Genomic DNA, 14052 nt, shown 5'->3' with positions numbered 1-14052 from the left:
AGAATTCACTACCAATCTACTATATTCCATTTCTGAGACAGCATTACTAATTAGGTAATTCCTTATATTGAGCAGAATTCTATATTGTTGTAACTTTCACCAAAGTTCCTATTGATAACACCTAAGGCCAAGCAAAATAACTGGATCCTTCCTGCATATAACAATACTTCAAATATCTGATGATAATGATATTACCCCTGTATCTTTTCCTATTCATACTAAATATCTCCAATTCTTTCACAGGGTCCTTATATTAAATGGTTACAAGGTCTCTCACCATTCTGTTTGCTTTCTAGATGGCAAAAGCCTATCATAAAATGTGGTGGCCAGAGCTGAACATAATACTCTAGATGTGGTCTGAACAGGAGAAAATACAATGAGAATGTTTCAGACATAAGATTTACAGGAGAAAATACAATGAGAATGTTTCAGACATAAGATTTTTCCTAATTCAGTCTATAGCCATGAAGTTTTTGCTGGCAGCAAAAAACTCAGTTGTGTTATGAGCAGACATATGAGGGGGAGAGAGAGAGAGAGAGGGAGAGAGAGAGAGAGAGAGAGAGAGAGAGAGAGAGAGAGAGGAGAGAGAGAGAGAGACAGAGAGAGACAGAGAGAGACAGAGACAGAGAGAGAGAGAGAGAGAGACAGAGAGAGACAGAGACAGAGAGAGAGAGAGAGAGAGAGAGAGAGAGAGAGAGAGAGACACAGAGAGAGAGAGAGAGAGAGAGAGAGAGAGAGAGAGAGAGAGAGAGAGAGAGAGGGAAAGGAAGTGCACTTTAAAGTGGAGGAATCTTCCATCAGGGTGAAAAAAAAACTGGTATTGAAATAGTGGAAAATCAAATCTGTACTTTTGATGGAAAAATAGTATGAGCATTTAAGAATTTTGGGGGCAACTTTTGAAAACCTTGAGTCAAAAAATAACCTTCAAAATGAATTAGGATTGAAGAGAAGCAACTGGGAGTATTTCTGAGACCCAACAAAATGAGAAAGTGATATGATAACTGATAAATTGATTCTTAATAATGTTAGGAGCTTACAAGAGTTGCCTCATCATCAGCTTGCTCAATGGGAATACACTGGCTGGTGTTAAAACACCCTCAAAGGATTTTCAGTTTCATTAGAAAAGACAAAACAGCACCCACATAAAGTAAAATGCTTCATTATAATCTACTGACTCCTAATGTCAATTTCCCCCTTCACTATGATTAAAAGAAGAATGTTTGTTACTTCCTAGAGGCAGGACACAAGGAGAACATATTTGCTCAGACTAAGTGACCGCTTCATCTTATAGGCTCCAGTTCTTAAAACATATCTCACATCTAAATGATAAATCTACTTGAACAGATCCCCTTCTGTTCTTTACTGCAAAATGATAAGTCAGAACTTCCCAAAGTGACATATCACAGTGACAGAGTATTAAACAAAGCTTTGATGAACATAAGCAAGGTGTTTTCAAAGCAAACATTACTGAATTTATAAAAATCCAGGGCATGGCAATAGCTGACATTTCATATTAACAACTCACATTTATATATCATTTGAACAGTTTACAACATAGTTTCTCACAACACTGTGAGACAGGAAGTACAATAGTCTCTCCATTTTTAAAGATCAGGAAACAGAGACAAAGTGACTTGCCGAAGGTTACACAGGTAGTTAATGCCAGAACCAGGACTCAAAGCTGCTGAGAGTTTATATGCTGGTTTGTTCCCCTAGTTCAATGGTAATGTGAGCCCTTCCACTATGATCTAAAGATTCTTTGCTATTTAAATAATGCCATCTTAAGTGAACCATGACCGAAAATTATATTATTCCTTACCATTCTGATGCCCTTACTTGTTGTTAAAACATTTAACATAAAATGGAGGTCAGCTCTTACAAAGTCATATCTTTTTCCAGATTCAAATACCCTTTTTCTCATATGCTGACTTTTTGTTCAACTCCATTCCCTATTACAGGTTCAAAAATGGAAACAAGAGGTGGCAAAATGTATCTAAAAAAGCTATTGATAACAAAACAGTATTGCACTATTTCTCTCTCTCTCTCTCTCTCTCTCTCTCTTTCTGTGTGTGTGTGTGTGTGTGTGTGTGTGTGTGTGTGTGTCTGTGTCTGTGTCTGCTTTCTCTGTCTCTCTCTGTCTCTGTGTCTCTCTCCAGAAAAACTGCAGGGGAAAAATAGGTTTTAAACTAAGAGATCTAGGACTGCAGTTGAAGACAACAGCTTAAATTAGGGAGAAACTTAATGCACAGTGAAGCCATGCCTGGGAGTGCCCAGAAGCAACAAGAGGATCAGTAGAATATTAACAAATAGTGGCCATGTGAGATTATTGCTATAAAATCTGGAAAAAGATAATATGCCACATCTACACATCCAGCAGAAATTATTTGTCTGGTAGACACTAGACACCATTTGAAAAAAATCAGAGAAAAGGCTTGGTGGTAACAATATGTGGCCACCACCAGAAGATATTTGCTATCCTACAGTGTGGGACCTATGAGTTACCTCCACACACGGACACTAAGCATACATATTCCCTCAATGTGTGTCCCTCTCAGTGTGTGCTCCCTCCCCATTGGTGGTACATATATTGGTGGGAGAATATCACCCCAGTTACTGAGGCACTGTTTTATTTCTACTTTTGTTCCTATACTATTCTATTATTTTCTTTGAATTAATCACATCCTTGATCTGACTAGTAAAAGTGGAGACGTAGTGGGGCAGCTAGGTGGCGCAGTGAGTACAGCACTGGCCCTGGAGTCAGGAGGACCTGAGTTCAAATCCAGCCTCAGACACTTGACACACTTAGTAGCTGTGTGACCTTGGGCAAGTCATTTAAACCCAATTGCCCCACCTTCCCCCCTCCAAAAAGGAAAAAAAAAAAAGTAGACACATATCATAAGTAAAAGTACATAAGCTATGGGTTGTCAGTGGATATGGTCCTATAGAGTACCTTGAACCTGAGATTACTGTGTCTGGGAGATGCACTATGTGCATTGGGGTTATATTTCTGCTCAAAAACTATCATGTTCAGACCAGTCCATTTTCAAATTCTAGCATCTGTCATTAGAGGTGGCATAAATTATGTTGCAGGGCCGATCTTGGAGTCAGGAAGAACTCAGGTTATTCAAATCCTGTCTTTGGCACTTACTACATACGTGACCATTGGTAAGTCATAACTCCTTAGTGTCTTAGGCAATTTCAAAGATTATAAAGATAAGAGGTGAGGGTAGAAAGGGGAAAAATTGACTTGATATAATGGGTATACTCCAATACTAATTCAAATATGCAGTAGAAGGCTGTTACTGAGTTTGGTGTGCATTATGGAAGACACAATCAAGGTTGCTAACTTTATAAAGGAATTTTAAATTACATCTGATTGACTTCACATTTGGAGGCTTCACATCTGGAACTCAATAGAGAGTATTTTGGGAAATTGTTTTGAAGAGGCTTAGAAGATAAAAGCTTTATTTTAGTTCTGCTCTAGAAGAGAGGGTTTTATCTTTATTTCAGATGTTCTCTTGACTGAGGTTATATAGTTTTCTTTGTAATAAATATTTTATTGATTTATAGCATTAGCTATGAGGACCTCAGTCAATATTTAAGGCCACTAAAATATTTGCTTTTTTTGAACATTTTCTTGTTAAGCTTTGCTTAACATACCAAAGCCTTGATATTAACAATTGTACTGCATAAGAGGAATTGTAGATTCTAGGAACACTTTTGCAGCTGTATTTATTTTGTTGAATTTTTTCTCCTCTGTTCTTGAGATTGAACTGAATAGAATGAAAGTTGCATAATCCAAAAGATATAATAAAAATTATAACTCACTAAAATATCATAGTTTAAGCTTTCAAAGCACTTTGCTTGCAGCCACCCTGTGAGAGTGGTTGTGCACATATTTTTGTCACCATTTTACAGACAAGAAAACTGAAGCTCAGAGAAATGACTAAAACAACTTGCTTAGTGTCACACAAATGAGAAGCATAAGATAACTAGAACTTAAAGCCAAGTTTTCTGACTCCAAGCCCAATGATCTGTCCACTATGTCACAGGCCCTTCCACATGAGATTATTATCCATCAAAATGAAAAGAAAATGGCTATAAAATGCAATCTTTATAAATTAATTAATTAAATTTGATGCAAGCAAGTCAATAAGTATATATTAAGTGCCTACTATGTGCTAAACACTGTGCAGGTGTTCATACCTTACCCATTACTATTAGTATGGGTTCAGTTAGAGCTGTAATGGTAAATGTGATCAGGAAAAAAAAATACTGATTTCACTGGCCAAATAAAATTCTCAGAAGCCTCAATGCTTTGAGGGGAAAGTATCTATAAAATATACTATTTGCTATGTAATACCATTAACCATATTATATACCACTTGAAATGGTATATAATAGCCGTTCTAGTAATAATAATAATAATAATGTTTTATTGGGTATTAGACATGTGTGCATGCACTTAAAATGAGTAACAGAGATAATAACTCATTTATATAATGGCCGAGCATTTGCAAAGTACTTTCCTTTCAACCATGAGTTAGGTGGTATGTATTATCCTAATTTTAAATGTTAGCATGTCTTCTACAGACAGTAAGAATGGCTCCTGTCTACATGGACTTCTGGAACTTGGAGTGTTTAGCTACTGAGGAAAGGAAATATTGTGTGGTTCATTCCTGGCCTAAGAGTAACACAAGCAAAAGGAAAGAGAATATAAGAAGGGGAAGGAAGTGGTAGGTCTTCCCCGACAAATGGAGCAGTGATCTTGACAACTGGGATGGCAGCCTCTTCAATTTTCTTCCTCAAACCCAGGCCTCTGAGAAGACTGTATATTTGTTTGTTTGTGTAAATATCAGGGTCAGTTGGCTGGAACACTGAGTTTAAAAATAGCCAAGAAGGATGTGGTGGTCCTCATATCCCTCCTCCTGTCTTTCCTCTGTTGGGTGCTATTAGTACTCATTACTAGTGTCTCTTTGTTCTGTTAAAGACTACGTGTGAAGGAACTAATCTCATTTATCATTTTTCCATTTTTTCTTTTACCTCCCTAATTTGGTTTTTAAAGTCCTCCTTGGGTTCTTCCAGGAACGCTTTTTGGTCTGGAGACCAGTTCACTTTCCCTTTTGAGGTTCCAGACGTGGGTGTAGTGTCCATGCTGTCCTCTTCTGAATTGGTATTTTGGTCTTCCCTGTCTCCATAATATGAGTCAATCATCTTTGAAAGCTTCTTACAATTCTTTTTCATGGGTTTTTTTTTTTTCCTTCCTGGTTTCTGAAGTGGATCTCTGTTTCTGAGGCTCAGGGGGGGCCTGTCCCAAGATTCTTATGTTGGGATCCAGCTTTATGTGCTATGGCCTCTGGTTTGGTGAAGTGTGGGGGAGGGGTGGTCTGCCTGCTGGGAGTCCCCTCTTCCCCAGGACTGCTCTACAGCAGGGGTGGTCTCAGCCCATGTCTGTGTTGGTGTCTGCCACTTCCCTTGGCTGTGCAAAGCCAAGTCTGGGTTCCTGGCGTTGATGTCAGTTAGCTCCACCCCCTGGGGCTCAGTTACTCTCGTTGTTCTGCTAAGGTGAGGGCTGCTGGGACACCTCTCTTCCTGCACTAGTATCCTTCTGCCACCACAGGAAGGGCCCTCTCCCCCACTTCTCTCACTACTGAAGCCCCACTTCTGGCTCCTCTGTTTCTCCTGAGGTTTTATTCTCTGGGTTTATTCAATGGAGGGATAAGAGCCATTTTACCTGCACATCCTGGCTATCAGGAGTCCAAGAAGGCAAGTTTCAAACCTTTAGACTATGGATTGGAGGCCTCCAGGCTAGCTGCTCACATGGCTGCAGGCTCTGTCCTCCAACAGACAGACTCCAGTCCTGGGCTGAGAGGCCTGGGGCTTGATGGCAGCCATAGCTGGTACTTCTGCTCTGGGTCTAATCTCATTTCTCATAAATACTTGTGCTTCACCCTGTCCTTTGCATTTCCTTCTATCTCTCTGTTCAGGACATGAGGGCACAAGATAGCCCTGGTAGCCAAAAAAGGAGAAAAGGGACCTTTGACCTTTCCTAGGACAGGGCTGATACGCTAATTCTCTAGCTCAATCTTGAAGGGTTTCCTCTCTCTAACAACAGGCATAATCATATATCATTCATATGTTTCTTAACAGTACTCCCATGGGCAGAATTACTATATGATTAGGGAATTTAAATTTGGTCCATCAGAATACAGGTCTGTGTCTCCTGTTTAGTCAGGTTTAAGTCTAATCATTCATCAATGTTACCTACTAATGAAGAAAATTGTATTTACAGGGATTAGGGAACTTTCCCAACAAAAGTGAGAACTCAAACCCATGACTTAGGACTCCAAATCTGCCCTTTTTTCTTACACAATGGTTTTCATGTGAATCTGTCAACTAAGATAACAAATAGCACATTAGAAAAAAAACAATTTGGCCTAGTAGGGAAATGAAACAGTAAAAAATGGAATCTTTCCCATAAAGTAAGTTTCTGCAAGCGTTATTTTAGATCCTAAGTAATTGTGTTTCTTAAGAAATGGTAGCCTATGAAAAGTACAGCAATACTAGTATCTTTTCAAGATTTCTCCTCAGGGTATCCTACATCAACACAAATATTCTATATCTTAAAAGAGAAAATACTTGGTTCACCCTAACAACTTTTCTATATTCATCTCAATTATCTCGTCTTTTATTTATTGGAGGGGGGTGAGATTCTGAACCTATAATTTCATTGGTATAGATAAATCCTGGTAGGGAAAATCCCTACAGACTGGTAATTCATCTATAACCTAGAATCTTAGAGAATTCTCTTCAGGCATTGAGAGATTAAGTGATTTGCCCATGATTATTATACTACCAAGATTTGTAAGAGGCAGAGTCTGAGCCCAGGGATTTCAGATCACAAAGCTAGTTCTCTATCCACTGTGCCATGCTGACTTGCTATAAATCTCCACATTATAATGTCATCAAATGTGTTGTGGGATGAGATTATCACTTATTTATTCTTTCATCAAAATAAAATTTCAAAATAATTTCATCGAAAAATATAAATGTCTCCTGCTACTTCAATTCAAATATGACCTTCAGATAATTGAAAAACATTCCATAATCAGCAACTGTTTACATAGAAACCACCATGCTACCATGCAATGAAGATAAACTATTAAGTTGTCTCCTAACACTTGGATACTTATTCCATTGTTCAGGTTCCTGATATTGACATACTTAATGATGATTCATAAGAAAAGTCAATCTGCGTAAGAGCGATTACTTTTGTAAAATACAAAATTTAACTGAAGGCAATAACAAAATGGGAAATTATACATGAACTTATAGTTCTGCTAACAAAATTCTCCAGGGTGTGTGCTATTTATTCACCACAATAGAAAAGAGTCCAATTCAATGCACTTACGTCAGTATTTAAACAGTAAGCTGCTAGCTCAATGTTTTCATTTTTTAATGGCAATTAATGGTGACACTAAAAGACAGTGGTGGCACATACATGTTTGTGTATTTAGATGGTTAATACATAGTTTTTTTTCTGTTGTTTAAGGAAATTTTTAAATATACAAAATCTTGAGACATAAAAGATGAAAGGAGCCTGGCCAACAGAAAAAGGAAGAAAGACATGGGAAGAATGATATTTTCTGAACCAAAAATCCAAATACACTTTCTGATAAAGGAGAATTCTTTTGCAAGGCTTTAATAAAAGCTATATGTATATGTGTGTGTATACAGACATAGGCATGTGTGTGTATGTATGAACACATTTGTCTTTGAAAATTCAAGTGTATAGTTTCCTACAGAGGGAAAAGGGAAAAGAAGGCATAGAAGAGAGAAAGGTAAGAGAAAGAAATGAAACAAATCAATCAATCAACAAATGAAATAGATAAGATTAAGGAGGAAAAAAGGTTAGCAAGTGAGGAGTGAAAAGTAATAAGGGAGGTTGATCTCTGAGGCAGAGGAAAATGATTATAAAGCCAAGGTGGCATGCAGAATAGAAAAAAGTACCAATCATGAGAAATTGCCTTCAATCAGGTTAAGGTGCACACCTGATGAAATAAACGTATGCTGATGTCTTCCATTTTCCCACTGTTGGCCAAGACTTTGCCTTAGCTCTACAAGACCAGAGGCAAGAACATTTAAGTGAACAGTTAAAAGTACAAAAAGGCTTTAAGTTTTTAAATCCTAAATGAGATAAAAGGTTTTTGAAAAAGATTCTTGAGCCTGAAACCCTTTTTGAAAATTCCTAGCTATTCTTAAGTAATAGACACAAATGGAAGCGTTCTCTCTTCTGTGTCTCAAACCCAAAAATGGTGAAAAGAGCAGAAATGTACCCAGATAGATGAGTTAACGCTTGACACGGCAGGACTTCTATCCTGATAGGATGACATTCTTAGCTGATAATTAAGCACCAAATGAACCATTTGAAAATTTCTGTGCCGGGAGTGAAGAAAATTAAATTAAATCAAAATTAACATATTAAGTCTGGGTTGAGTAAAGACAGATTATTGCTTTGTCTGGATTCTGTCTTGTTAAGTAGAAGCTGTTCTCTGAAACATCCAACCAAAAACACTATTTTATGGGAAGACATTAACAAGTAAACACAATAACTAAATCATTTAGGTTTAAACTAATATGCAGATGAATTCCTTTTCATTTGTTACTTGGGAAAGACAGTGCGACTTTAAAAATTTGGTTTTTACGGTCATTATTAGCTCCGCATTACCTTTAATTTCACAGTTTGTAGTCATATTTTCACCTGTTGACTAGTTAACCAATATATGTATAGGCAGGGACTCAGAAGCTGATACAGCTCACTCAGCTTCTGGCTTACTGCCTCTCCCTTTCACTCTCCCTCTCCGTCTCCCTCATCCTAAGCCACTCTGTTCTCATATGTGTGCTGACCTGGAGGGTCCAACTGGATAACCTCCAGGATATGAATCCTCATAACTCCTTCTGTAGAAGGGGGAAGAAGAATGCAGGGAATGAGCCCCACTCTTATTAAATATGTCTGCTTTATCTTTTATAACACATAGAACTGGAATTCTGTCCATTTTCCCCATTTCGTGAAGACTCAAATCACCCTGAACAAATATAGAGGCAGTTAGTACCATCTTGTGTTTTGTTCATGGTGGGCACTTAATAAATATTGGTTGAATTGAATTAAATTGAAGTTCTGAATAATGAAAATATAAAATTCATTCATTTCAGCCCATGTTTATTAAACACTTTCTGTGGGTTTTTTCCTTAGTATTGTACTAGGCACTAGGGAAGGTACAAATGTTAGCTAAAACATATTCCTTGTCCTTCTGGATTTTAGAGTCCAGAAGAAGATAAGACACATAATGTTAGTAGGAGTTAGTAGGACATCCAGTCTAGTCCAAGATAATACACAAAATGTTACATAGTGATTACATTACAGTATTAAACAACAAAGGTATATATGAAGACCAAGGAACAAGTTTGTAACTGACCCAAGGGATCTGACCTACCTTCATGCAATAGATAACATCTGAGTTGGCCTTTGAAGGAGGGCAAGAATTCAACAGATATAAAAGGGTTGAGGAAAACATTCCAAGATCACTGAACAATGTGAGCAAAGGTGCAGAGCAGGACAGTACAAGGCATATTCAAAGAGCTGCTTGGCTAGAATATGGAAAGCATGGAAGAGACTTCTGTGAAAAACAGAATATAAAGATCCACCCATTAAAGAATAGTAGGATGTGAGGCAGCTAGGTGGTGCAGTGAGTAGAGCACAGGCCCTGGAGTCAGGAGGACCTGAGTTCAAAGCCATCCTCAGACACTTGACACACTTACTAGCTGTGTGACGTTGGGCAAGTCACTTAACCCCAATTGCCCTGCTTTCTCCCCTGCAAAAAAATGGAAGAATAGTAGGATGCTAACAACTTAGAACAGCAGAAAAAATGGGTTCCTACTTAGACAGGAATTTGCTTCTTCTGTTTATCATAAGCTAATTATTCAAAAGGAAGAAAACAAACATTTATTAAGTATCTATAATGTGACAGGCACTATGTCAAACAGTCCACAAATATAATCTCCTTTGATACTCACAAACAACCCTGAGAGGTAGGTGCTGTCCTTATTGTGTAGTGGAGAAAACCGAACTCAGGCCTTTGTTACTCCAGACCCAATGCTCTATCTGCTGCCTACTTAGCTGCTTCTAGGGAGATTTTAGGCACCTCTAAATAGTATCCCATTGTGGAACAAGGTACATCTGCTTATTCACAAAAAAGTATCTCTAAGTGCTTCTCTGTGTGTCTTTTTCTGTCTTTCGGTTTCCATCTCTGTATCTCTCTGTGTCTCTGTGTCTGTCTGTCTATCTCTCTGTCTCTGTCTCTCTTTCTCTGTATCTCTCTCCCTCCCTCTCTCCCCTCTAAATCTCTCTCTCTTTCTCTCTCTGTCTTTCTCTCTCTCTCTGTGTCTCTCTCTCTTTCTTTCTGTATCTCTCTCTTCCGGTACTGACATAGCCACTGTCACTCTATAGCCTCACACCCAAGAGGGCTAAGGTCTACCCTTTTGCTGCTTACGATTTCTGAAATTAGCACTTCTTCAAGTCTCTATCAGTACAAACAACTGTTGCAGAGCACAGTGGAATGCCACCATCATTAGTCCATCATCACTGTTCCAGTCCCTTATTCCTTCCTTTACAATCTTAACCAATAGTTAACTTGTTTAACAAGGCATAGTCTCTGATCTTTCACTCCATTGTCCTCTTGTCCCTTCTATCACTCACGCCTTGCCAATTCTTAACTATGGATCACCCCCACCACCTGCTTCATATGTTCCCAAGCTATTAAACAATTAACTAATGGAAGTTTATATATTTCAACATCTCAGTTTTCAAAGCATTCTTTCTATTTCTATGCTTATCTTTTCTCAGGTTCATAACATCATTCACACCTCCTTTTCTCTCCATAAATGCTTTTGCCTTCACTTTCATTTCGAAAAATTGAAGCTAGGTATGTGGTCAATCTTTTGCTCTTTTTTGACAACTCAGAACATCTAACATCTTTATCCACACATTCCTGTTTTGTTCCAGTCTCAAAGGAAAAAATGACCTTTCACCTCACCAAGGCTAACACATTTATTGTACTCTCAAGTCCATCCCGTGTCATCTACTCCAGGATTTTGCCCTATGGATCATTGCGTTTCTCTATTCTTCAGTGTCTCCCTATCCTTCCTGCCTAAAAACATGCTCAGATTTTCCATATCCTTAAAAATAAATCCTTTACTTTGTCCTCCTTTCCCCTCAAGGTTTTGTCCTTTATCTAGTTTCCTGTTCTGTTGTCAGAGTCCTAAAAAGAGTTGTCTACAGTCACAGCCTAAATTTATCTTCCACTCTCTTCTCAATCTATTCTAAATTGATTTCCAATCCCTTCAAGTCCAATAGCTTTTATTTCAACCCTTGTCATCCTTTCCCTTTCTATAACTTTTGACTTTGTTGACCATCCCCTCCTCCTATATATTCTCTTTTCCACTTACTTCTAGAATATTCTTCTCTTATGGTTCTCCTCTTACCTGAAACCTTTCTGAGTTTTTTTTTTGTTGGATCAATATCCTTCTACCCCTCCATAAGCATGGCTATTCCCCATGGCTCCATCCTGTTCACTCTTTTATCCTCACTCTACATTCTTTTGGTGATATCACCTACTTCCATAGGTTCAATTATCATATTTATACAAATGACATTCAAATCTAGATGGCTACTCCTAATCTTTCTTCTAAATTTCAATCCTAAATCTTTAACATCTTTCTAGACTTCTCTATTGATATGTTCTTTTGTCACCTCATATTCAACATGCCCCAAACAGAACTCATTATATTTTCCTCAAAACTTGTCCCTTCCCTCTTCTAAACATCTTTATTTCTATTTTATAAAAGCATCACCCTCTCAATTATCCAAATTTCTAATATCATAATAATATTTGATTTTTCCCTCACTCTTACCATTCATATTCAATTAGTTGCCCACAGATAATTCCTCCCAGAACTCCATTTAAGGATTCTGCCTAGGCCAGCCATTTCTGATTCCTCTCTAGGCCACACTCTTGACTTTCTCTAGCATGCTAGGGTACCTAGGTGGTAGAGATAGAGCACAGGACCTGGAGACAGGAAGATCTGAGTTGATATTAGCTGCATGATGCTTGGTAAGTCACTTAACTTTTTTTTTGCTTCCGTTTCCTCAGTAAAATGGGTATAATAATAGCACCTGCCTCCCAAGATTGTTCTGAGGATCAAATGAGATAATATTTGTAAAGCACTTAGCATAGTGCCTGGTACAGGGTAGATAATATATAAATATTAGCTATCAATTAGAATGTGAGCTCCTTGAGGGCATGGACTGTCTTTTGCCTCCTTTTATATCTATGGCATTTAACATAGTGATTGCTTGAAAAGATTGACTCAAATATTGAAGATATTGAGTCCTGTATGGAGAAGCAAATAAGCCAGTATGAATATATCATAAAATTGTGCAGGGTAGTAATGTGTGTGAAGATTGTAAAAGTAGAAAGGAGCCAGGATGTGAAAAGCTCTAAATGCCAAACACACGAGTTTATAATTGATCCTGGAGGTTAGATGAGGCCAATGGAGAATGTTGAGTTGAGCAAAGGAGGGGGGAATGGGATGAATACCATGGTAAAATCTATACTTTAGGAAAACCATTTTGGAAAACATTAAATGATCTATACACAAGATGAATGGTGCTTTCATATCTCAAATTCAAGCAGTAGTCCTTTATCTAGTTTGAAGAGCCTTCCCCAAGTTTAGCCCAAATGAATGAGGTGACATTCTTAGACAAAGCAATTGGAACAGTCCCTGAATATTAAGAGTGGGGAGGGACTGAAGGATGGGGGAGCTGCACTGCGTACAGGGTGGCAAGACACATTCTCAAGAGTTACAGAATACAGACTTTTAAGCAGGAAGATACACAAACTGAACCTGAAAGGAGCTGTAGCAAAATACTTGCCAGCAATCAGCAAGCATATCAGACATTCAGCGCGGTGAAAATGTGGAGCCATAAACTTTCAAGATCTTTGAAGGATAATGAGTAATCAGACAAATTAGATCTCTTCACTATTTATAAAGGCTGTGGGTAACACATTAGCTTTGAGAATTACACTTAAATGCCTATGGTTAATAATCAGTATTGTCACAGATAAGCAACTGTTAACTTATGTATAATTAATATATATCCCATACATTCATACAAGGGCAGGTAGGTGGCATAGGGGACAGAACACTGGGCCTGGAGCCAGGAAGACTCACTATCAAGAGCTCAAATATGGCCACAGTTCAAATATTCTTACTAGCTGTGTGACCCTGGGCAAACCTTGCTTGATTCAGTTCCTCATCTATAAAATGAGTTGGGAATGAAAATGGCAAACCACTCCAGTATCTTTGACAAGAAAACGCCTAATAATCTCATGAAGAGTCAGACACGACTGAAATGACTGAACAGGAACAATAAAATATGCATACAAGTACCTAGAAATAATAGTTCATATCCAATATTTTAAAGTCTTTATATGCCTGCTTCAGGATTACCAAGAAGAATCTGTGAGGCTCTTCTTTACCTTGTTATGCTTAAAAATGAGACAAATACTGGGTCAGAATCAATAGATGGTAATAGTGGACAGGAAAGCAGTCCAGTCAACCAAGGGCCAGTAAAAGAAAAGTAACAGAATTATTTTTATAAACTTGACAGGATGGGGATATGTCCAGGATTGGTTGGGGTGGGGTGAGGGGGTTTATGCTGATAGAAAACGTATGCTTTAATTTTCTAGATCCCTTGTTTCTGAATTATGGAAATCACTGAAATGCTTGAAGAAAAAAGGAAGTTTTGCTTTTACAGCTTGGCAGGTAGGTGAAGTAATAGAAGAGAGAGCTTCCAACCCCACTGTAGCAGGAGGAAATGTGAGCACTAAACTTTAAGTCAGGAGAATCAGATTCATTTCCAGGCAGTGACCAATACTTCATAGCTGGGTGACTACAGAGAAACAACTTAAGCTCTCTGAGCTCTTGTTTCTT

At 38.1% G+C, this 14052-nt stretch overlaps 1 protein-coding gene across 1 annotated transcript in view; it reads right to left on the bottom strand.

The window, feature by feature from the left end:
* Positions 1-14052, bottom strand: part of HS6ST3 (heparan sulfate 6-O-sulfotransferase 3) — an 891948-nt gene that overhangs the window by 615811 nt on the left and 262085 nt on the right. The window lies entirely within an intron of this gene.

Source organism: Trichosurus vulpecula, chromosome 4 (assembly GCF_011100635.1).
Source record: "Trichosurus vulpecula isolate mTriVul1 chromosome 4, mTriVul1.pri, whole genome shotgun sequence".
Lineage (NCBI taxonomy): Eukaryota > Metazoa > Chordata > Mammalia > Diprotodontia > Phalangeridae > Trichosurus > Trichosurus vulpecula.
Note: the sequence above shows the minus strand (reverse complement) of the source record. Positions and strands in the feature narration are given on the sequence as shown.